The 23,889-nt window shown below is 43.5% G+C and overlaps 1 protein-coding gene and 1 long non-coding RNA gene across 4 annotated transcripts in view; one reads left to right on the forward strand and one right to left on the reverse strand.

Moving 5' to 3' along the window:
- MACROD2 (mono-ADP ribosylhydrolase 2) overlaps positions 1-23,889 on the reverse strand; it is a 1,293,068-nt gene that overhangs the window by 24,975 nt on the left and 1,244,204 nt on the right. The gene's annotated exons all lie outside the window — the stretch shown is intronic.
- On the forward strand, positions 15,118-22,344 carry LOC122465251. The gene is made up of 3 exons (XR_006289955.1): positions 15,118-15,455; positions 21,060-21,173; positions 22,211-22,344. It is a non-coding gene; the product is annotated as an uncharacterized LOC122465251 (long non-coding RNA).

The following is a 23,889-nucleotide window of genomic DNA, read 5'->3' on the forward strand; positions in this document are numbered from 1 at the left end:
ACAGAGAAAAATTCAAGATTCACAGTGCTGACCAGAAAAGATATGAGAATTTTGCCCTTGGTGAAGCTTCTGGAAATCCAATATGACAAGACAGGGAAAAGCAAGACTCCATATGAAAAAGTCACATGCCTGCTTTTTGTCTTGAAAAGAGCTATTCTGCAATGTTCTCTAGAAATGTAAATGTTCTTTCTGCCTCACAATGGGAAGTTAAACTAATATGCATGTCAGGTTTGAAATAAATGTGCTGTGCCACTGTTATTCTTTGATTTTCCTTCCTTTCATATCAGGTCTCAGTAAGAGTTACATAAAAACATGACTGCAGACCTGAAGACTTTTTCAAACTTTGTCCTTTGGTTTGTAATTTCTGGGCTCTAATGAATACCAGTACAGGAACTCCTCACTTAACGTTGTAGTGATGTTCCTGAAAAATGCGACTTTAGGTGAAACGATGTTAAGCGAATCCAATTTCCCCATAAGAATGAATGTAAATGGGGGGGTTAGGTTCCAGGGAAATCTTTTTTTGCCAGACAGTACAGTACTATAGTTGGGAGGTGACCCCGCCTTACCCCACACAGGCACAGCCCACTGGCACTGGAGACAATGAGGCAGGCAAGGAGGCTGAAGGTGCTGTAGGCTAGGAGAAGCATGTTGCACAGCAGCAGCTTCCCCTACTCTGCAAGCACCAGGGGCGGTGGGCTCAATCCTTGGCCCACCCACTCCACCCCTTCCCCCAAACCCCCACCCTTAACCTGCCTCTTCTCCCCCCCCTTTACTCCGCACACCACATCCTCGCTCCTCCCCCCCGTGCCTCCTGCCGACGGCAATCAGCTGGCTTGCAGCGTTCAGGAGGGAGGGGGCAGGAGCAAGGACACGGCGCGCAGGCTCCCCTTCACTCCCCTGCATCCTGAACACTGCAAGCCAGCTGACTGTCATGGGCAGGAGGCAGGGAAGGGGAGAGGGAGGAGCACGGCGTCCTTGCTCCTCCCCCTCCCTCCTGCCCACAGCAATCAGCTGGCCTTTGATGTTCAGGGGACAAGAGGGTGGGGGGAGGAGCGAGGACTTGGTGTGCAGCGTCTCCCCTCCCTCCCCTGCCTCCTGCTTGTGGCAATCAGCTGGTTTGCAGCGTTCGGGAGGCAGGGGAGGGAGGGGGAGCCTGAGCGCCGAGTCCTCGCTTCTCCCCACTCCCTCCTGAACACCACAAACCAGCTGATTGCCACGGGCCGGAGGCGGGGGGAGGAGGGAGAAGGCACTGATCCATGGGGTCTGCCGGTGGGCGGGAGGCGCTGTGGGGGCGTGTAGGGGAGCTGATAGGGGGCTGCCAGCTGTGGACAAAGCAGGCAGCCAAACGACGTTATAGCGAAGCATTGCACAACTTTAAATGGAGCATGTTCTGTAATTGAGCAGGGACTAAGATCGAAACAACGTTAAGCGAGAGGATGTTAAGTGAGGAGTTACTGTATTTATATCCAGGGAAAGTTACACCATAGACGGGAAATTCTAATTATTCACACTACAGGCAAGAAGTTCACGTAATGATAATCATCCTTTATTTCAAAAAGCTGGAGCTTTTTCCCCCACTGACCACAGTTTGCAGAACAATGATGGCCAGGCTTAACTATTGATCTATCTTGGTTTAAAGTTTTAAGTTTTTCTCTTTTATATTAAATATTACTTTCTTTGGGACTCCTCTCCCTGCCTTAGTTTCTTGCCTTCTTCTAGGCTCTAAACCAGTGGTTCTCAAACTGTGGGTTGGGACCCAAAAGTGGGTCAAGGCCCCATTTTAATGAGGTTGCCAGGGCTGACTTAGACTTGCTGGGGCACAGGGCCAAAGCCTGAGCCCAGCTGCCTGGGGCCCAAGCCCCACTGTCTTGGGCTGAAGCCGAAGCCTTAGATCTTTAGCCCTGGGCGGTGGGCTCAGGTTATAGACCCCTTGCCTGGCCTGAAGCCCTTGGGCAGCAGAGCTTGAGTGGGTTCAGGCTTCAGTCCTCCATCCTGGGGTTGTGTAGTAGTTTTTGTTGTCAGAAAGGGGTTGCGGTGCAATGAAGTTAATAATTTAAAAAACCAACCGGGGTCACCCAATGAAATTAATAGGCAGCAGGTTTAAAACAAAAGGAAGTACTTCTTCACACAATGGACAGTCAACCTGTGGAACTCATTTCCAGGTGATGTTGTGAAGGGCAAAACTATAACGGGGTTCCAAAAAGAAGTAGATTAGTTCATGGAGGATAGGTCCATCAATGGCTATTAGCCAAGATGGTCGGGGCAACCACATGGTCTGGGTGTCCCTTGTCTCGGATTGCCAGAAGCTGGGCGTGAACAAGAGGGGATGGATTACTCATTGCTTGCCTGTTCCATTCATTCCCTCTGGGGAACCTGGCATTAGCCATTGTCAGAAGACAGGCAACTGGGCCAGCTGGAGCACTGGTCTGACGCAGTATGGCCATTATGTTCCTATCTAGAAATGTAAATAAGGAGCCTTATTTTTCAAGGTTGTTGAGTAATCATGGGTTCCACTGTCAACAAGAGAACCTGCACCTCTGAAAATGAGGCCACTTTTATTCAGTAGAAGCAACAAATTTTTTTGGATGAGATGTAAAGCAGAGGTCTTGAACAGCTGTACTAGTCAACTTCCTGGGTAATTATTCTCCACTTGCCTACTGTATTATCCTTCACCTGCTGTCCCCCATCAGTGCCAACTGAAGCTGTGCACACTCAACACCTTGGAAAATCAGAACGCTTTTATTCAGGTGCAGGACAGCACTGTTTCTCTTCTAAACGCAGTGAGAGAGCTATTCCTCCTCTTTCTGCCTTGGGGGAGCCGTGCTCTCCTACTTGGGTAGTACAGTGAGAGTTTGCTCCACTTCTTGTTTCAGTCTTTGCTCATCAGTGAATAGGGGGGAATTCCAGTAATAATCCTGGGGGTAATATGGGACATGCAGCTATATTACTGTCACCTTACAATCTAAGCAAGTTGATCCGTATCTAGTCAGTACTTGGGTGGGAGACCTCCAAGGAAAACCCAGTTGCTGCAGAAAATGCTGATAATTCAGTAGTGGCCGTCTTTCCTCTGACTCAGGACTAAACTGTTGATGTTGAATGACACAGAAAACAGAAGTTCTAACCATTTCTATTGCCATTGTCATTTTGCCTCTGAAAATTAGAGGCCAAATCATCAACTGGTGTAAATCAGTGTTAAGCTGTCCTAATTTATGTTAGGATCTGAACTTAGATTTCCAGAAGAATGTAACCAGGGAACTGGCTAATTTCCATGCTTAAGAGGTAGCCACTTGAGTGTTGGACACCTGGGAGGAGGGTAGGTTTCTAGCCACTGGAAGATGGGTCTGCTTTCAGGACTCTTGAAAGGAAAAACTCACACCTACTCATCCTTTGCTGGGAGTTTCCTCCTTCTCAGCTTGTGTTCCTAATGTGACCCTGCTTACCTTGCTACTGGTACCCAGCCGTCCAGTTTGGCTGGAAAGCAGCGGCGCAAAAACCAGTACAAACTGTGAAGCAAACTGGGATAATGAGGCTGTGATGCCACCACCTTCCTGTTGTATTAGAGTTCTGTGGAAGTGAGAAAAGTATTCTCTTCGGAGCAAGAACTCCGAGTGAGGTGGGGATTCTTCTGGGAAATGAAAACAAGGGATGAAGTACTGAAAAAGAATTCCTTCAGTGTAGGAAAAACTCTAAAAGCTCTACAAACACAGTAGGGAAATACAGCCACCTCTTATATAAAACTCCAGTCAGTGCTGGATAATTATGAGCCACCTGATAATAACAAATCAGTGCAGCCATGTCATTTAAGTTTCTGTGATGTGAGAGTTAAATATAATTAACATGTCAAAATAGCTTTCAGAATTTAATCAGTATCTTTAACTAGAATAATCCAGCTTAATATACCTGTGTGTTGACTTGCCTTTGATAGCTCAGTGGTTTGAGCATTGGCCTGCTAAACCGAGGGTTGTGAGTTCAATCCTTGAGGGGGCCATTTAGGGATCTGGGGCAAAAATTGGGGATTGGTCCTGCTTTGAGCAGGGGGTTGGACTAGATGACCTCCTGAGGTCCCTTCCAACCCTGATATTCTATGATTCTATGATTCTAAGTTTGAAAACCCCTGCTCTAAGCCAAAGCCTATCTCACTGCTGCTGTACCTTCCTGCAATTTGCTATCAGCAAAGGGGAGACATGTCTTTGTAGCCCAGCATCTACAGAAAGATATTCAGCAGGAGGAAGATGGGGGAGGAATCAAAACAGGAGGGATTTTTTGCAAGTAACCTGGAAGGCAAGAGACAAGTCTCCCTTGGCACCCTAAAAGGCCTGCTTACTTGGGGAAGATCAGATACAAACTACTGTACACACCTCTTCTCAAAAGACCAGAGGCAAGTCTGATGGGCTACGGAGAAGCAAAAACCCAGCATGGTGGAGCTGGGGGAGCAGCCCCAGGGAGTTCCACAGGTCAGTTTCACCAGCTCAGAAACCTGCCCCCATTAGGGTTACCATATTTGAACATTCAAAAAAGAGGACACTCCATGGGGGGGGGGAGGTTGTTCGCCCCCCCCCATCCCCGGCCCTGCCCCCATTCTAACCCCTTCCCCAAAGTCCCTGCCCCAACTCCACCCCCTCCCTGCCCCATTGGACCCCTTCCCCAAATCCCCACCCCAGCCCCACCTCCTCCCCTGAATGTACAGAGTTCCCCCTTCTCCCCCGTCCCTCCCAGCCGCACGAAACAGCTGTTTCACGGCGCAAGTGCTGGGAGCTTGGGGGAAAAAGCGGGCACTCTCTCGAGTGATCACCGTTCACTTTCTTTCTTGAATAATCAACATTCACTCTGTTTCTTGAATGATCAACTCTTCTTTGGGGAAAAATAATAATGGCAAAATCCAGGACATTTTTAGATATTTAAAAATTCCTCCCGGACGGTGATTTAAGAACCAAAAAGCTGGACATGTCTGGGAAAATACGGATGTATGGTAACCCTAGCCTCCATGAGTGCCTCTGGAAAGCTTATCCCCACTCACTAGAATTGCTGTTGGTCCTATGGGGGGATGCAAATGTTGGTTTTTGGCCCTCTAGGTAGGAAGATCTCTTTGGGGTTTTGTAGCTTTGTTCCCAGCCACACCAAACTGCTGCTGATGTTTGTTCCAGATGGGCACAGGGAGTCTTTGATGATGAAGAACTTTTCTGTGGTTGATGGACTGTCTGGTGACATCACAGAACAAGGGAGAGGAGGGCTCATTTTAGAATTCGGATAATGATGAAAATTTAGCACAGACCCCATAAAAGTAACATTTAAAATAGAAATTGCTGTTACAAAGCCAAGATCTGTCTGACTAGGCCTGATCATCGCTGTTTGACAAAATGAAGTTCAGTGAATAGCAGCCAAGCTTCATGCTGTTAAACTAAAGTGGAACTTCTGCTGAACTCTCTTGCCTTCAGCATGTATTATTACAGATTCCTCAATGCTCATAACATTTCAGGGGCACCACAAAGAAATTGGGAGCCAAGAATACAAACCTTAGAAAAAACAGCCTCAAACTGTTGGCAAGAGAAATTAAACCTGCAGTTCTGTCTTTATGTAACTCTTAAAATAGAATAAAAACAGATGAAGATTCTTCCTTTTTCCATCGGACAGCATGTCCCTTCTTCCCATGAAAGACTACTTTATCACACAGACTTTTCCAGAAGGCAGCAGACCAAGGTCAAGCTTTTCAAAAATAGGTGCCTAAAGTTAGGATTCTAAATTCATTTTTGCTGCTCCTGGTTTTCAAAAGGGCTGAGCACCCGGCAGTTCCCACCGACTTCAAAAAGTCTGGCTTCAAAGAGAGCTGTTGATTGCTTAGCACTTTAAAACAGCTGGTCACTTATATAGGAACTTAAATGTGGATATGAAAATCACGGCTCAAGTGACCGTCCTTTTATAATTACACTGCTGTACTACTGAAACAGAGCCTAAAACTATAAGTGGTGGTCAGTGAACTTGAGGGACATGTTACACTGACCAAAGCAAATAAATTAAAAAATCTCTGCAAACATCAGCTTTTGCCTTCCCCGCACCAAATCTAGTTTACAGAGCCCCACATGAGATGTTAAAGAACGGCTGACCAATAAAACCAGAGTCCCCATCACGTAAGCTGTCAGACTCTTGGGCTCAGCAAGACGACTGTAATTTTTGTTGAATAAAATCTGCAATGGTTCCTGAAATCTCCTGCTGGCCTGAATTATTAATAGGTTGACAAGATTCTGGACCAGGTGAGGTCCCAGTCCTGACCAGGGTCGGCTAGGGTGACCAGACAGCAAATGTGAAAAATCGGGATGGGGGTAGGAGGTAATAGAAGCCTAGATAAGAAAAAGACCCCAAAATTGGGGCTGTCCCTATAAAATCGGAACATCTAGTCACCCTAGGGTCAGCTGGCATAGGGCTGCTGGGAAGTGAGATACTTAGAAATGCCACCTGTAATTTTTAATCAGTGAACTATGAGGCCAAATGCAGTAGTGTTTGGCACTTCTACAGTACCTCCCACACGTCTGTGGATTGTCAGCAGGGCTTCAACCGAGGACCTTCAGCACCTGACCTCTACCAAATGAGCTATAAGAGTATCTATTAACGAGCAGAGATAGCCGGCGTCTATCCCACTAGAGGAGGATGAGGCACACAAGTGAAAAGCAAGTTACAGTTCCTCAGGCTACACTCCTTGCTAAAGAAGTACTGCAGAGTTTGGACCAGATTTCATGATTTATGTATAAAGAAGGGCTTCTTATCTTGTGTCCTTTCAGACAAGCAGAATGCCTGAAGTTTTCCTTTAACATACATTTCCACTGCACAAGATTTAAAAAGACCAGCCTGAAAAAGTGACTCTGCCCAACTGGTAGCAATGTCTTTTTCAGATTACCCATACTAGTAGTTCATCTCAACTACAAAGGAGCCTCGGTCAGAATTAGCCTGTAAAGGATCTAATAGTACATTCATTCTCCTGGTCAAGGTCAGAAAGAACTTGTAAGTCAGTGTGAGGATTGCCATTTTCCATAGAGTCTCCCCAAATCCTTTAGCATCTTTTACTTTCATGGGAACTACAACAGCTTTCCAAAGACTGCAAAGATTGCTAATCTCTTGGTGCAAGTGACTTCAGCCTTAGCAGACATTTCCCCAGGGTCACAGATAAAACGGAAGGATTCAGCCATAAAGGATTAGGAGTGATCTCACCCAGAATTAAGGCACTGGCCTCAAACCATGCTTCCTATATGTACAGCTCTGCCAACAGTGGATTCTAGTTTCAGTCTTACAATCAAAGTTTATTAGTTTTTGTTTTTGTTTTTTACTATTATCATCTCTTGAGTTCTTGTATAGGTTTAAAACTCTATGCAATTTGTGATGTTGTTTACAGTTTCCATTCTTCTGCGCTGCACGGCTTTAAAGTAAAACTACAAAAAACATAAAGAAACTCAACAATGGACTTCCCTCCAATAACTATATACATTGCATGTTTCCAGTGAATGCTGTTAAAAGGTCAACATTTGCTAGCTGTGAGCACAGAAAATCTATTCTAAGTATTATTATTATCATTTATATTATGGCACAACCTACAGGAAGGGGCTGTACATATACAGAGGAAGAGGCAGTCCCCTGCCTGAAGAGCTTACAATTTAAATAACAAAGATACCTAAAGTGTTGCTTTCTTATTTCGCTTGTGATTCCTACTGAAGCACCTAAATAAGGTGAAATATTATTTTCCAAGTGCTCTGCTCCCATTTAGGCACCTCAGTGAGGTGGACCGGATTTGTTAAAAGCTGAGAGCCCATTGCTGTGAATGGGAACAGCTAGGTGCTGATCTCTTGGGAGTGATGGAAACTGAATTGAGATCTCCTGAGCCCTTGTCTAGTTACTTAACCACAGAGCATCCTTGCTCCTCCTCAGCCTATGGCAATTACAGCTAGCACTATATGGTACTGTTGGCTAATGCTGATTCTTTAATGATAATCTCTGTGCACAGATACGTACAGCGAGAGTGATGCAGAAAGGGTGATTTTCCAGGACTAAAGTCCACATCAGTGTCTAAATTAGAATGTGTGTTAGATTTATGGTTTTGCAATAGTGGAAACATTCAGAAAAAATACAATCCGAGCCAAGCTTTCTAGGTCTCTCAAACCAGTGCCTCGCCTTTCCCAGAGTTCGACGCTTTGGAAGCTGCCTCATCCTTCAAATGCATAGCATGGCTGCAGCTCCCAGTGACGCTTTCAAAGTTCCTGGCTGCCTCACTCTCACACCCATGCAACAGATTCTCCCACAAATGGAGGCAATGCACAGGCCCAGAGCACACAAAAGTGGTACTCATCAATAGCCAGCCCTTTGCATAGATGCTGCCACTGCTACTGACACCCACAACATCCCCTTCAAAGATAGGGGAAACATCTTGGTAAGAGGGGGAATGACTAGAAAGGAACAGCTAGAGCTGCTCAAACATTTTCCCTTAAAGCTTTTTCAGAAAGAAGAGAGCTTTTATGTCTAAATACAGGTTTCAGAGTAACAGCCGTGTTAGTAGTACTCCTTTTCTTTTTATGTCTAAATAGAATTTTTTCAGGAAATGTCTGTTTTCAAGAGAGGTTTCAGAGTAGCAGCCGTGTTAGTCTGTATTCGCAAAAAGAAAAGGAGTACTTGTGGCACCTTAGAGACGAACAAATTTATTTGAGCATAAACTTTCGTGAGCTACAGCTCATCATCCGATGAAGTGAGCTGTAGCTCACGAAAGCTTATGCTCAAATAAATTTGTTCGTCTCTAAGGTGCCACAAGTACTCCTTTTCTGTTTTCAAGAGAGTTTCTCAGGATTTCACAGGACCACTCCCCGAAAACTAAAAAGGTTTCTGTGAAAAAAATTTATTTTCAGCAATTTTGACTTAAAACGTGTAGTGTTTTTTTGTACACAAATCCCAAACATTTAAAAGAAAAACAAATTTTCATAGGGTAGAAAGGGAGTTGAGCAGCTCTCGAAACAGCCTGTGGACGGCATCTGTCTAAAGCATTTCTGTAATGCATGTCTGCAATGTCTAAGTGTTGTACTTTGTAAAGACTATGGGTCATGAGAGAATTCACTGGTTAGATAGCCTAGGTTTGTAGGAAAGGGGCAGACCTACTGGAAGGCCACGGAGAGAAAGCCCCAAATGGTTTGATAAAGATTCAAAACTATTACGCTTGGACTGAAGCTCTTTGTAGCCGGGACTGTCTTTTGTCGTGTTTGTACAGTACCCAGCACAATGAGGCTCCCAGGCACTAATACAAATAATAAAAAATAAAATAATAAATAATAACAATAATAATAATGTGAGACTCTGGAAAAACGCCGTTGAGCCCGTTGCACGTATAACAAAGTTCCTGCTGTACCTTGGTGGGTCTTGCGTTTATTGGCGGATTTGCTCGCCTTGGAGCTTCACGGCAGCCCTCAGCTTGGCCGTTTTTCTGAATTCACAGTCCAGGTCGACGACTCCTGTGTCTGACCAGGAGTTGGGAGGTTTGGGGGGAACCTGGGCCTGCCCTCTACTCCGGGTTCCAGTCCAGGGCCCTGTGGAATGCAGCTGTCTAGAGTGCCTCCTGGAACAGCTGCGTGACAGCTACAACTCCCTGGGCTACTTCCCCATGGCCTCCTCCCAACACCTTCTTTATCCTCACTATAGGACCTTTCTCCTGGTGTCTGATAATGCTTGTACACCTCAGTCCTCCAACAGTCCACGTTCTCACTCTCAGCTCCTAGTGCCTCTTGCTCCCAGCTCCTCATACGCACACCACAAACTGAAGTGAGCTCCTTTTTAAAACCCAGGTGCCCTGATTAGCCTGCCTTAATTGATTCTAGCAGCTTCTTGATTGGCTGCAGGTGTTCTAATCAGCCTGTCTTAATTGTCTCCGGAAGGTTCCTGATTGTTCTGGGACCTTCCCTGTTACCTTACCCAGGGAAAAGGGACCTACTTAGACTGGGGCTAATATATCTGCCTTCTATTATTCTTCTATAGCCATCTAGCCCGACCCTGTCACACATGTCACTTACCAGCAAAGTGTTGATGTTCCTTCATGTATTCAATATACTTGCAATTCATTACCCAGGAAACTAGTTAGTATTCTAGCAATTACTATACAGTGGAAAGCATAACAGTGAAAATAAAAATAGACCAAAATTAAACCTAGCTGAAGTGGTTTGGAGAAAAATAACAGATCTCCTCCATGGTGATGTGTTTGTTACAACAAACCCAAGGGTCAGATTCATTTTACTTCTGCTTAACTGAAAGTTAACTAATTCTGAACTAATGTGTCTTCTCCAGCCCCGGGTGACTCTGGATGACACAGTACTACATTCCCCAGAGTGAGTCTGTGTAACAGCATTTTGTGCCATTCATCATCAAAGTGCTGCTCTTCATGAGCTGCTGTTTTGATCATGTGCAGTAGCTTTTTGATGAGATTGTACAGTTTACCTGCAAAGGCCACCTCTTCAGAGTGCAATGCAAAAATGATTAGCATATCACGCCTAAGGAATCATTTTTTTCTCCAAACATGCCTTTCAAAAGCTGGGAAATGGGCAAATAGATTTAGCCCGTGTGACCTGTAGCAACACTTATATAATGTCCTGCAATGATAAACCTCTGAAATATAAATATGCTGTTTTGTTGAAGCTGAAATGTTTTGTGGAGATGTATTGGGTTCCACTAAACTTTTGTCGGAAAGAATTTTGGGCTTAGGGTGCAAAGAGAGAAGGAAACTGTAGTTAGGTGATTAGGGTAGTGATGTGGGAGAGCCAGGTTCAAGTCCATGTTATGCCTGATTCAGAGTGACCCGGGATTAAAAAAAAACCCTCTCTTTTGAATCAGGTACAGCCAGGACTGGGTCCCCTACACATCAGGACAATACTCTATCCATCAAGCTATAGAGTGTCTCACACTTGCAGTTCATGAACATGTTCAACTGGTTTTGTTTTTATTCCAGTGTGGAACAAAAACAAAATTTGAAATCTTGAAAGTTGCCATGAAATGGGATTGTCATCCTCCAGTCAGTTCTCTGTAAATGAGCTCAGATATTCACCACGTACAAGCTGGAGTAACAATAGTAAACCAGGAGAAAGCTAGGCCCACACCCTCATATTCTGTTGAAACACTTAACCACAAAAGGAACACGGGCTGCTGTGCTCCTGGCTGGAAAGTCCCCAAACTCAGTAGTCTGCCCCTAGGTGGCCTACAATTGGCCCCCATCTCCCCATAATTCCACCATTCATCAGCTGGAGCGACAGCAGAAAGATTTTACAGGCTGGAAGGTCTCCTGATGTCATCCCTCCCTGCACCCTCAGTGGTCCTACCCAGTCCAGCATGTCCCCATGTCCTCCGTCACACCCTCATCACTTCTGTCCTCATTCTTTCCCACCTGGCCCCCATACATTTTCCCTTTCCTTTTATCCCATGAACTTCACCTCTTCCTCTTCTCACCTCATATCACCTCTCCGTCTTCTACAGACCTACCTCATCTAGCTCCCCTTCCCCACAAAATAGCCAACAACTTACAATGATAAAAACATACCAAACCAACCCAGAAAACTTCTGCCCTTTGCAGAACTATGTGGAGCAACTGCAGGATCTTTTGTGTTATAACTCTGGCCTCAGTGTCTACTTTTCCCTCCCCATTTTGCAATCTTATGCTTCTAGTCTATGCTTAGCCAGTAAGTGTAACAAGGATACTGGAGCAAACAATGTACAACTATTCCCACAACCATTGTTTCCCTCCTAAGATCTAACTGCCTCAGCTCTTCATCTGAGGATGTATGAGGAAGGCAAAGATTTTGTCACGGATATTTTTAGTAAAAGTAATGGACAGGTCACAGGCAATAATGAAAAATTCACGGAAGCCAGTGACCTGTCCCTGACTTTTACTAAAAATATCCCTGACAAAATGAGGAGCATGGGGAGCAGCTGTGGGCTGGGAGCTCCAAGGCCCCCCCACCTGTTGGGGCTCGGAGCTCGAGTCCCCCTCCACTAGCGGCTCCAAGCTGCGGGGGTCCCCCCTGCTGCCTGTGGAGGCAGAGAGCAGCGGTGCTCCCCCTTGCCACCTGGGGCAGCAGGGAACAGCGGGGGTTCCCCTGCTGCCAGCGGCTGGGAGCTGCAGAGGTCAGGGATGGCGGGGGTCCCCCTTTTGCCAGCAGCAGCTGGGAGCTGCAGGGGTTGGGGGAGGTGGGGAGCAGGGAGCGGTGGGGGTACCCCCTGCCGCCCGCAGTGGCCGGGAGTTCCAGGGGTTTCTCCTGCTGACCACGGTGGCTGGGAACTGTTGGGGGCTCCTGCCGCCTAGGGCGGGGGCGGGGGGAGGGTACCCCACAGCTCCCTGCCTCCGCAGGTGACAGAGGACTCTGCAGCTCCCAGCCAGCACTGGCTGAAGTCACAAAAGTCTTTGGAAGTCATGGAATCCATGACCTCCGTGACTAAATCGCAGCCTTACGTATGAGCCATATACAGCTGCATGCCCTTCTTATGCTAGCTGATAGCAACCACAGAACCTGCTTTATGACAACACAGTATCATGCAAAATTATTTAAAGTAACTGCTGTCAAAGTGTAATTATTCACTGAAAGGGCGTGGTGTCTTTTGTTGTTTAGCTAATTTAATCTTATACGGAAAGAAAAATCACCTCAAGCTACACTAAAACAGCTTTGTTTTTTCGCCTTGATGCTGGCGTGGCTCATCTTTTAGTATAAGAGGGAAAAGTTCATCTTCTTTCCCAGGAGACATGTATTATTTCAGCTTTTTAGAAAAGTACAGTAGAATATGTTGTTGTCGGCTAAACTGCAGCATTATCACAAACTCCGAGGCAGGCACGGCACACAGTTGCAAGCCTCCTCAAAGTCAGTTAGTGCCCCTACAATCCCAACACCCCTCAGTGCCAGTTACTGCCCCCCCCCCCCCCCCAACTTTGGGAAGTAAGGCAAGACTACTTTTTTGTGAGTTATCAAGATCAATACATTTCTAGTCAAACACTGTTCTGAGATGCTTATTCTAGTGACCATTTTTAAAATAAATTTGATTTACATTACAACACTTCCTTGAAGAGCCAAAAGTCACTTGCCAGCTTTTCAAAGAACTATTTAGGCACCTAAAAAGACTTAATTTCTACAAAACAAATCTTCCTGTGCATAATACGCCAGAAGCCATAACATTTGTACCAAATTTGGAGATTCTAAAACAGAAACAAGACGATTAGGACTATGGAAAATGGGGTGGGTAGCTAGCAGCAGCTTAGCCAAAGGGTTGCTGCATTTTATTGCAGAATTACAGATGCTGCCAGGTTTGTTTGGCATGATCTTGAGCTATTAGTTTTAGCAAGGCTGAAACACTCCTTTCCTAAGTTTGTGGAACTTCTCATCTGCCCTCACGCCAAGGAAAAAAACCCACATTCCTGGACCATTTGGTATCTAATAACACATAGAAAAGAGGTGGGATGGGCTTTTAATGAAGTTATAGGAAGATTTTTAAACTTTGTTTTTGGATCTTAATGGTGGTGGTAGTACTTCTCACTTAATGTAGATACACTTAAACCTGTTTAACCCTCACTTTAATCAGTTTAGTTTAATTTAGTAATTTACTAGTACACTCTAAATGGGTCCAAGTGCATCTACGTTAGGGGGGTATCACCTATTTAACTGCACAGACTTCAAATTCATTTAGTTAAGACTGTACAACTTTTGTAATATAGACAAGCCCTAAGTATTAAGACACAATTGCAAATAGATGCACATTGGGTAAATGTCAATATGTATTTGTGTAACACCACACTAAAACTGCTCATTAGGTTTGCTTCATTTGAGTGTGCAATCAGTTTTCTCTTTTAAAAATAAAATAAAAACAAAGTCCCCGAGAAGGTATGTGGGGAAAGCCTACCTTCAGAACAGGTAAGTCAGTTAATGAACGCTCCTCAGGTTTTACTCTACATGATTTTTGTGTGGCGAATTTTGTTGTAGAAAGGAATCAAATATGAGAAAAAAGTTTTCCAAAAGGCAAAGAACAAACATGTCTTTTAACCCTCTCATGATGTTCTAAGTCTCATGAATCAGCACCATCTTTGCTCAATCACACCAGCTCCCTGGAAGGGGTGGGGGGGCACGGGAGAAGAGGCGGAGCGGGGTGGGGGCAGGGCTGGAGTGTCAAGTTTTCAGCAATTAGAAAGTTGGCAATCCTAACCCTGAAACACAAATTTTGCTGGAAAAAATGCAGCAATTTAGGTCAAATAATAGATTTCACTGGGAAAATCCCACATTTTCCTATCATGTAAAAATTGATTTTTTGTATTTACATCTAGCAATTTTAATTATATCCAAATATTTATCTCTAGAATGGCTAAATTAGTAGGTACTTAATTGTACTGATACACAACACCTGACGCTTGGGTCCTCTCACTTGCCTGCACATGCAAAGCACAAAGTATATAATTCAATAAAATGGCAAATGTCCACAAGGCATCTGTGGTGTATCTGACATCCCACAGAAAATCTGTGCTTCACACATTTAAGCAAATTCCTAGTGTGAGGTATGAGAAGAAAAGATTTTTTAAAAAGCCCTTGCCCAACTAGATAATTAGATATATGGATAATGACTTAAGATTAATAATAAAAGTACATATGTGACTATGCAAAAACAAATGCTGTTCCATGTCAAATACAAAGCAGGATGCAAATCTGTTTTTCTGTTAATTAATCTAGCTTTCATCTCAACTGATCTGATCTGTAAATAAAGCTCACATGCTAGTTTCAAATAACTCACTGCATGCATCCGATGAAGTGAGCTGTAGCTCACGAAAGCTTATGCTCAAATAAATTGGTTAGTCTCTAAGGTGCCACAAGTCCTCCTTTCCTTTTTGTGGATACAGACTAACATGGCTGCTACTCTGAAACCTGTCAATAATAATAATAAATACCCAACAGATTTTTATAGAGCTGGCTAGCTAATTGTGTTTGCAGTTTTCTGTTACTCAAGGGTGCCTACTCATGAGCTAATGATTGAAATCGGTTAAAAGCATCTGAACTCTGACCTAGCCTGAGGGTCAGAGTCCTCAGTTAAATACTGCCACCTATCAAATACACGCAAACACAGACAAAAACCCAGGAGGCTTCATGACTATTCTGAAAATTAAAAATAGAAGGCTGGGAGAAGAGAGCGAGTGAGCAAATGGTCTCTGCCACCAAGTAATATTGTGCTTTCTTGCAGATATGCCTAACCTTTCAGGATTTTTGCTTTTCAAGCTCTTTATTGAAATCGCTCAGGTCTTTAACAGATCTCCCCTGGGGGCTGAAAAGCCTTAAGCTAATTAAGCACGGCTGAGACATGCTTGATGAGATGGGAAAAACATGAAGCTTTTGAAAGGGTGAAAAATCTCTGGCCATCTGCTAGTGGTGTTGCAAAGAGAACAATGAGGAAGAATAAACGGGACAGCTAGCCGGAGTGAAAAGGTACAGGATTCCTTTAATTACTGGGTCAATGAGACCATTACTGCTTGGAATGCCTGTGGAAGCCAGCAAACAAGCTTAGGAGGCTCAGCAAAAACAACAGCTCTTAGCAAAAAAAGAATTTGAAAGAAAGTGAATTGGGTCAGCTTTCCCCAAGAAATGTCTGTTAATTAAAAACCATAGGTAATGTATGAGGGAGGGAAGGGCCCTTAATTGGAATTAGATTGTAGAACGGCCTCATCTCTCTCTCCTTTTATTTTGCGCGTCTCAGAGGCCCTGCAGATGGAGCTCTGTTTAAATGAATACCACACAGCCAGCCAGAGAGGAGTTTCTGTTGTACTTGGCAGTACATGTAACACCCACAGACCCCCGTCATCGGTGGGCAGGATCGAACCTGGGTCCTCTGGAGCTAAATGCTTGAGCTAAAAGCCATATGGCCCTTAGCTAAGGTTGTAGAGCAAACACATTAATCGCTCTCTAAGTGGTCTTGGTGCCACTAGATGGGACAGAACACCACACACAGGAGGTGGATGGGTTACAAACTTCCCCTAGCTGCGGAAGCATGTGCTGAGCTTCAGAGACTTCCCAGGTGAAATCCCAGACGAGCCCCCGCTTGTAACACCGACAGACCACGGTCATCGGCAGGCGGGATCGAACCTGGGACTTCAGTGCATGAGCCTCTAGTGCATGAGCTAAAAGCCAACTGGTTCTTAGCTAAGGCTGTAGGGCAGACTCATTGATTTATAAGTGGTCTTGGTGCCACTCGAGGGGACAGAACACCACACACAGGAGGTGCATGGGTTACATACAGGTGAAGAGTCTGCATTTAGGTTTTAAATGCATGCCCTGGTGTTTATTCAGTATGACAAACAGTTCATGTGCTACAGCCTCTTAAGACCTGGTTAAGACTCCTTGGTGTTTTCCAGTCTTTTACAATTCACTAGAGAAATGTGTAGAGTTTAGGGGGACACTTTCTTAACATGCAGTAGTATAACGTTATCTTAAGTGGCGTTGTCAGCCATGAACTGTGAAAATCACAAATGGGATCTAAACGAAGAACACAATGATGTTCTCTCTTCCCACAAATTATCGGTGTGAGAGTTAGGCTGACTATGGCTGCATGCTAGGGATAAGCAAGGTGCTTCTGATGCAATAAGCAGCAACCGAACTCTTGTCAAAAAGACAGTAACTTCTTTTTAGAAATGTGAATATGTACAGATCATCTTTTCCACATTATTTCTGTTTGATGTAGTTAAATCATGCTCTGCTGGGATCCAGTCATTTTTCACAAGCTAAACAGGATTAGGCAATGTCAGTGCTAGGATAGGAGACTCTTAAGGATTAATTAGGAGCTGCCAGAAGTGGTAAAGACACTCCATTATTGGAAGGTGCTGTCTTTAGAATGAGACATAAAAACAAGGTCCTGATGACCTGTGGTCATTAAAAATGCCATGGCAACTTTTGTAAAACAAAGGTGTTAACCCCAAGATTGTAATCAAATTTCCATTTGCATTCCTCCACCCCAAATTACCCTTGCTGTTCCATTTGGGAGAGGTACTCTGCACTTTGCATCTTAAACTGTTGCACATTCATGTAGCATTGCTGTTAAATAATTGTGGTGTTTGATGCCAGTGGGGGGCAGCATTTCAAAGGTCGATAATATGATCACCATATAAATCAGTTTGTGAAACAATGTGGGATCCTTTAAACAGGTGTTGTGTATATCTATTTCTTATCACTATTTTTTCATGCTTATGCACTTCCAGCTGGCACCCGAAGCAGAAATACATCTAGAAGGTCTGTTCTCTCAAAATTTTAGGACCAACCCAAAGCAGGCATTACTAGAATATTGTTTTAAAGACTTTTCTTGGAATATGTCCAGCCCAATGCTGCAGATCCAAGAAGGTCAGATAGTTTTAACAAGCACGGAGAGGTATGACCTTGGAAGACCAAGAAGCAGGATAAACAAAAACCACTGAGGGTACCGGTTTAGTACATCTGGACTCTAAGGGGAAGTTGTTCACTATACCCACTTACCACTGTTTTAGAGTAGAACAGTGGTTCTCCAACTATGGGGCAGGTCGGAGGCCTGGGAATATGTCAAGGGCGTCGCAAGTTATCTACTTTTATTTATGTTTTCCGAAGATCGGGGATAAAAGGGACAGCTGGAGCCCCAATGCCAACAGCCACACCCCCGCCACTTGGGCTTGGGTTCTCCTTCCCCCCTCCCCAATCCCTCACAGGGGAGGCAGCCCAGGCTTGTGCTCTCTTTCCCCTCCCCCCCACCCCCCTTCCCATTCCCTCACCGGGAGGCAGCGAAGCTCCTGCTGTCAGCCCCAGGACAGCAGCAGCAACAACACAGAAGTAAGGGGGGCAATGAGTGCTAAGTCTGCTGTGAAAAGTAATGACAAATATCACTTTTCACATTGTCACCCTTACTTCTGTTCTGCTGCCTTCAAAGGTGGGTGCCCCGCCAGCAGCCGCTGCTCTCTGTTCTGCCTTCAGAGCTGGGTGGCAGTATTTGTACTTTGGGCGGGGGGGGGGGGGGGGGGGGAGGAGGGCAGGACATAAACGACTACAGACACAAAGAAAGGGGGCCAGATTAAATACATTTGAGGACTACTGGTGTAGAAGAATCCCTGAGCCCTCTGGTGGGATTTCTGTAGGCTGTACCTCACCCTAAATAGGCCCCACAAGCCAGACAGTGGCCAGACAATGGGTCTAATTTGGGTTAATTCCCATCAGGGCTTTTGAAGTTCTAACTAGGGTAGACTCCCTTAGCTGACGAAGTCAGGTGCAGCTCAACACAGCTGTGCTTAAAACATTCAAAAGAGAAGAGGAAACCATGTGCTGACCAGAATCCAGGCCAAGAAGCTCTGGAGATAGAAACTCTGTCCTAGTTATGCTCTCTTGTTTGGTTTTGGATTGGTGTTCACAGACTACCAAACTGAGCCAAGAAAACATGGGCAGGGACGTTCCTGGTTTGTGTTATTTTGACTGAATAAGAGGCTTGTAAATAAAGTGGAAAACCCAGAGCTGTGCCTCCTGTGAACTCTTTCCAGCCACTCAGACCATAGCCTTGCCACACTGATCTGTGACCTCACACTTTTGTGATCCAGGTCAGGTGTTATTGAGGAAAGGCCTATTCTCCTTTGCCCTCAGAATCCAAAATGTTTTAACTTGTTTAACTTACTTTTTTAATCCATGTGAAAAAGGTGTAAGTGTTCAATTTTTTACTCCACTGAGAAAACACTGGACATACAAACATGTTGTCTTAAGAACTGACAGCTAAAATAGATATTGAGTGTTTTTTGAGGGGCTCTGCTAAATGCCATAAAGATGTATTTGGTCTGTTCATGTCAGCTAGCAAGCCCTGTACCTTGAGCAGGAACATCATTTCTGTGACATATGATTATTAGAGAAACCATACACTTCACACCAATGATTGACCACAACAGGAAAATTTTCATACCCTCAAAAGAAAAGGACTGGAGCAAAGACATCAGTGCCCAGCATTTCAGGATAAAGACCCCACTCCATTGAAATAATAATTTAGGTGGTTTTGTGGTTTACCTTTGTGCACTAAGGAAGGCACTGGAAGTCAAAGCATTCAGGGCTGAAAATGATGGATGACTTCTAAGCACATGAGAAGAATACTCAAAAGGCTGTGAAATGTTTGAACATCGAGTTCTGTTTAGAAAGTGTTAGCTATGAAACAATTACAGTGGGGAGCATCCTGCTCAGTATAAAGTAAGGGAGGAGAAAAAAACCGCACAATTCAATTCATATTTGTCTAGTGCCTTTCATACAAAAAAGATTCATAGAACATTTGGCAGCTGATTATAGTCTATCTAAAGAAAGTGCAAACTATGCTGGTTGCAACACAATGTGCAGGCTTTGTAGCATCCGTGAGTATGGCAGGACAGGAAGAAAGGGGTGGAATGGTCAAGTTTCATCAGAAAGGCTCAGCAAGTTGGTTCTGATAGTTTTAATAGCGGGAAAGATTAGGAAAAAGGTACTTGCAGAGAGAGGAGATGTTGAACACGAACACTTCTGATGAATCCACTGACCCCCTGAGGGATTGAGGTGAGAGTGGATCCCACAGCTTCATGCAGTTGCAGCCTGTGTGTGTGTGCGTGCGTGCAGGGAGAATGAGGTGTGTGTGTGCGATCTTAGGCTTCTTCCCTAGGACTAGGGCACAAGCTTACTGATGGTTACCTCACACTCATCTTGAGGTGAGATTTGATGAGAGTCAACCAAGGGCAGGGAAGCTGTTCCAGATGGTGAGGTCTGTATGACAGAATGCTCAACTGTATAAAGAAAAGGTGAGGGGACAGAAAGTCAACTATTGGAAAAGTGTGAGTAACAGGCAGAAAAATAGAAAGAAGTGGCTTAAAAGAAATGAAGAGAAGACACTACCATGGAAGAGCTGAGTGAGGACATGATATTTTCACTGCTTCCCTTGCTTGGGGCTTCTACTGGTTAGAGACCATTTTAGTTTCTATTGGGTTGCCACAGGACTGCAGAAAGACTGCAGCAGAGATGTGCTAAAATCAGTGCATTCCCCAGATTAGTTACCCTGCACACATCTCCTCCTCAGCTAGAACTGCTCATTATTTGGATGGTGCTGGCCCTGTCCCCATCGATCCCTGTGCAAGGGAGGTTGTGCCTGCTTTGTGACACCACAACTTGGGGCTGTGCAGAAGCAGGCATAAACTACGGGAGAATCTGGCCCTTTGTCTTTAAAGAGAAGAGCCTGGGACAGAATTGCAGAGGTGGAGGAGGGAACAGAATCACAGATAACCTTAGTGGGAGAGGAGAGAGCAGGGTCAAAAAAAGGAAGGGATGACTGAGAGAATGTTTTTAGACAGCTCATCCCACAACTGCATTACTCTTATGGAACATTTTCTTGTTCTACACTTGAGACAAAAGAGACCTATCCAGTCTTCCCCTTCCACTGCTTGCTTTCCTCCATCTATTCCCCAGTCTCTGGGTCTTCTAAAGGTGCAGTTATGAAAGCATCCTACAGAATTTATTTAATGAATATTCATTAGCTATGTAGGGTCTTGCACCTTGTGTGGTCATTAATACTTGTGCAAGGTAGATGTAAAATGCTACCACCACTTGCATGGCATATAGAATTCTGATTTAGTAGTACTTTGCCCTCACTTTGCACAGGTTTAAATGATTACACAAAATGTAAGGCAGTGAAGAAGCAGTTATAGACTCCTGTTAATGCCAATTATAGAGACAATTGAGTTGGACCCAAACATGTAAATCCATTCCCTGTCCTGGACTAATTCTATCAACGTGATTCACTAAAAATAACATGAACTCTTACTTTTTGAATGTTAAGAAGCACAAAAATATACACATGCTGGACCATATTCTTCCCTGATGTGACTTCCCTGATAGATCAAAATGAAATTACACCAGGAATTAATGTGGCGTTTTGGATCTATTTCAATACGCACATGAAGTTCCTGTTATCATTAATAGGAGTTAAACTCACAATTCAGTGGAAAGAATAGATTCCTATATAATGTATTATTTTCACTATGTACTTGGATGCCGTTTGATATGTTTTGAAACAAGTATGTGTTTCAGTTGCAGGAGCTACTGCTGATTCTCTGGAGATTTATGCTAAAACCAAAGACTGGTAATCTTCAACACAATGTGAAATAAGGATTCCATTATCTACCAATTTTTTTACGTTAAAAGGTCATTATCATTGTCTTAAAGCTGTTTAAACCATGTATATCACAAGTACAAAACATCTAACATCATAAAATAATACCATAAACATACGAAAAGTTAAAATGACTTCAAATCATCTGCTTTTCAGTGGGATTTCATATAGTTTTATATGTTTATTGGCACTATTACTATGGTAAATATCTTGAAAAAAATATCCAATTTCTCATTAGGATTCTCAGAGATTTTCTTTTCTTTGGAAGATCTCTGAACAGTTATTTAATTAGATTTAATGTTGAATGTGTTTCTATTCAGTACTTCTATTCAGTATTTTTCTATTCAAAAAATTGGTTATTGGAACAAAACAAAAGCCACATTGCAAAAATTTTCAGAATTAACAATATCTTTTAAGTGGAGAAAAAATGGCTAATTCATTTTGACAGCATTTCTGTTTTGCTTGCTGGCAATAAAACGAAGAAAACAATCAAACGCTACAAACTTTAAACGCCATCATTGTAAAAAGTATTTGCTTGTCTTCTTTCTTTTTTGTTCCCTGCTATCAAAGGAGATGTCATAAAATGACTGTGGCAAAATGTTTAAGCTGCAAGATTCCCTAATGGTTTCTATTTTTATTAGCACATTGAAAGATGGAATCCTCCCAGTGAAAGAAATGAAAAATAATTAAAATTTAAAACAGAGCTTGCACCACCTGTTCTTTACAGATATTCATTCTAGCCTGATATAGGGAGAACAATGAAAAGAAACAGAACTTCTTTTAGTGATTGAGAATATCATCACATTATTCTCTCCTACAGGGTTGTAACTGGTGTCCAAACTAGGTCACAGGCACAGTAATAACCGGACCATGCTGCTAATGTACAACATAGCTGATGATTCCTGTAGATTAGCTATGACTTGGAATCTTGTAGTTGTTAGTAGTCTGTTCCACTGTGATGACAGAGTACTTCACTGTCATTGATTCATATATTGATACTACTATATTTTTTGTGATACAGAGCAGCTACCGTCTTTGTAAACCCTCACATACCACTATCTGTGTTTAGGTTCTTCAGCAAAGCCATAGACTACGTAGCAGAATTACTGGGGGACAAGGGGAGCTACTGCTGACTTTCCTTTTTTAGCTGCTACAGAGTTCAGAATAGAGCCGTGTAACCTGCAGAACTAACAGAATTTGTAAAGCAACTCATGACTACATCACCCTCAGCCATTCAAGGATTCTATACAAACCTACTAGAATGCCAAACCTATGGGAAACATTTCTCCTAATCTCATAAAAATAGAGTTACTGTATGGTCTTTGTCAGCAATGACAATAAAGGGGAAAATGAAACAACTCTACTTTTCGACCCCAGCTATGGTTCTTCCAACAGAGATGAGAGATATTCACTGAAGGTAAAGATTGCACTGCCATTGACCATAATGGACCTATTCATTGGATATTGAAATTCCACTTTGAAAGTTCTTTAACTGGCTCATATCACAAACACAAAATTCACTTTAAACTTTTTTAAAAAGTTGTCTAGAAAAATAACAGCACAGAAAATGATTCATGTTGTAAACTTGTCAGTATTCTCAGGGGGTACACTCTGCCTGGATTTCTACTGAGACCTTTGTTTTCATCACACCCCAGCTACTTCCAGCATGTCTGCTCTTCTGATAGTCCACTTCTTCATATGGCTTGGAATCAGACTGTTGCAAAATATGCGGTACAAGATTAAATCCACAATTCACCTGTTTTTGACTTCACAGAATTTCTCCCCGCATGCAAAATGTTCAAAGCTGGGGATAATTCTTTTGTGCGTTTTCTGGGTAGTGGCAGAATTCTGTGCTGCATTTCACATTTAGGGCTAGATTGCGTTTATACAATCAGACCTGTTTAAGAGCCAATGTGTAGCTGTGCTGCCCTGGGAACACTCTACCCTCAGCCACAATTCCTTAGCCACTTCCTCCTTGTTCCTGAGGGTATTATCTATTACTGCTTTGTATCCACAGAAGATTGTCAGATCCACATCATCTTGCATTACAAAGCATTAAAAACATATGAGGTCTTTAAACCCTCATGCATCAGGACATAAGTGATGGGGCTTAGGAATAAACTTCTCCCATGGAAAAGCTAAGGCATTTCATTTTAGGGCTTCTTGCACTTCATCTGAAGTAGCTGGCATGGGCCGCTGTCAAAGAATAGACAGACCAATGGCCTGATTCAGTACAGCAATCCCTTTGTTCCTAGTGTAACCCACGCCTGCTTGGTATGGCACTCTGTTCCCTTCTAGTGGCACCTAGCTAGAGATTGATGAGTCTGCTACAACCTTAGCTAAGAGAGATGTGGCTTTTAGCTCATGCAGTAGAGACTCATATATTAAGCTTCAAAAGTCCCAGGTTTGATCCTGCCCACTGATGACTGGGGTCTGTTGACATTACACTAGGACAACTCAATAAACACATATGGAGTTTCTAATTTAAGATATTTTAGATACATGAAATTCCAAAATAGATTAGATTTTTCCAAAAAAACAAAGAACTTCTCATTTTTAAAATCTCACCTCTCCACACGTCTTGTCCATTTCAGCTCTTTAGAGAAGGTGTTGGAGATGAGAAGAAATTGGGTTTACAAAAAAAAGCTAGTTACAACTACTGTGGCTCCATACTAAAGATGTCAGTCTTGTTTCAAATCTTTCTGAGATTTATTTTGTTTCTTTATCATAGCAAACAATGACATAGCA

Source organism: Chelonia mydas, chromosome 3 (assembly GCF_015237465.2).
Source record: "Chelonia mydas isolate rCheMyd1 chromosome 3, rCheMyd1.pri.v2, whole genome shotgun sequence".
NCBI lineage: Eukaryota > Metazoa > Chordata > Testudines > Cheloniidae > Chelonia > Chelonia mydas.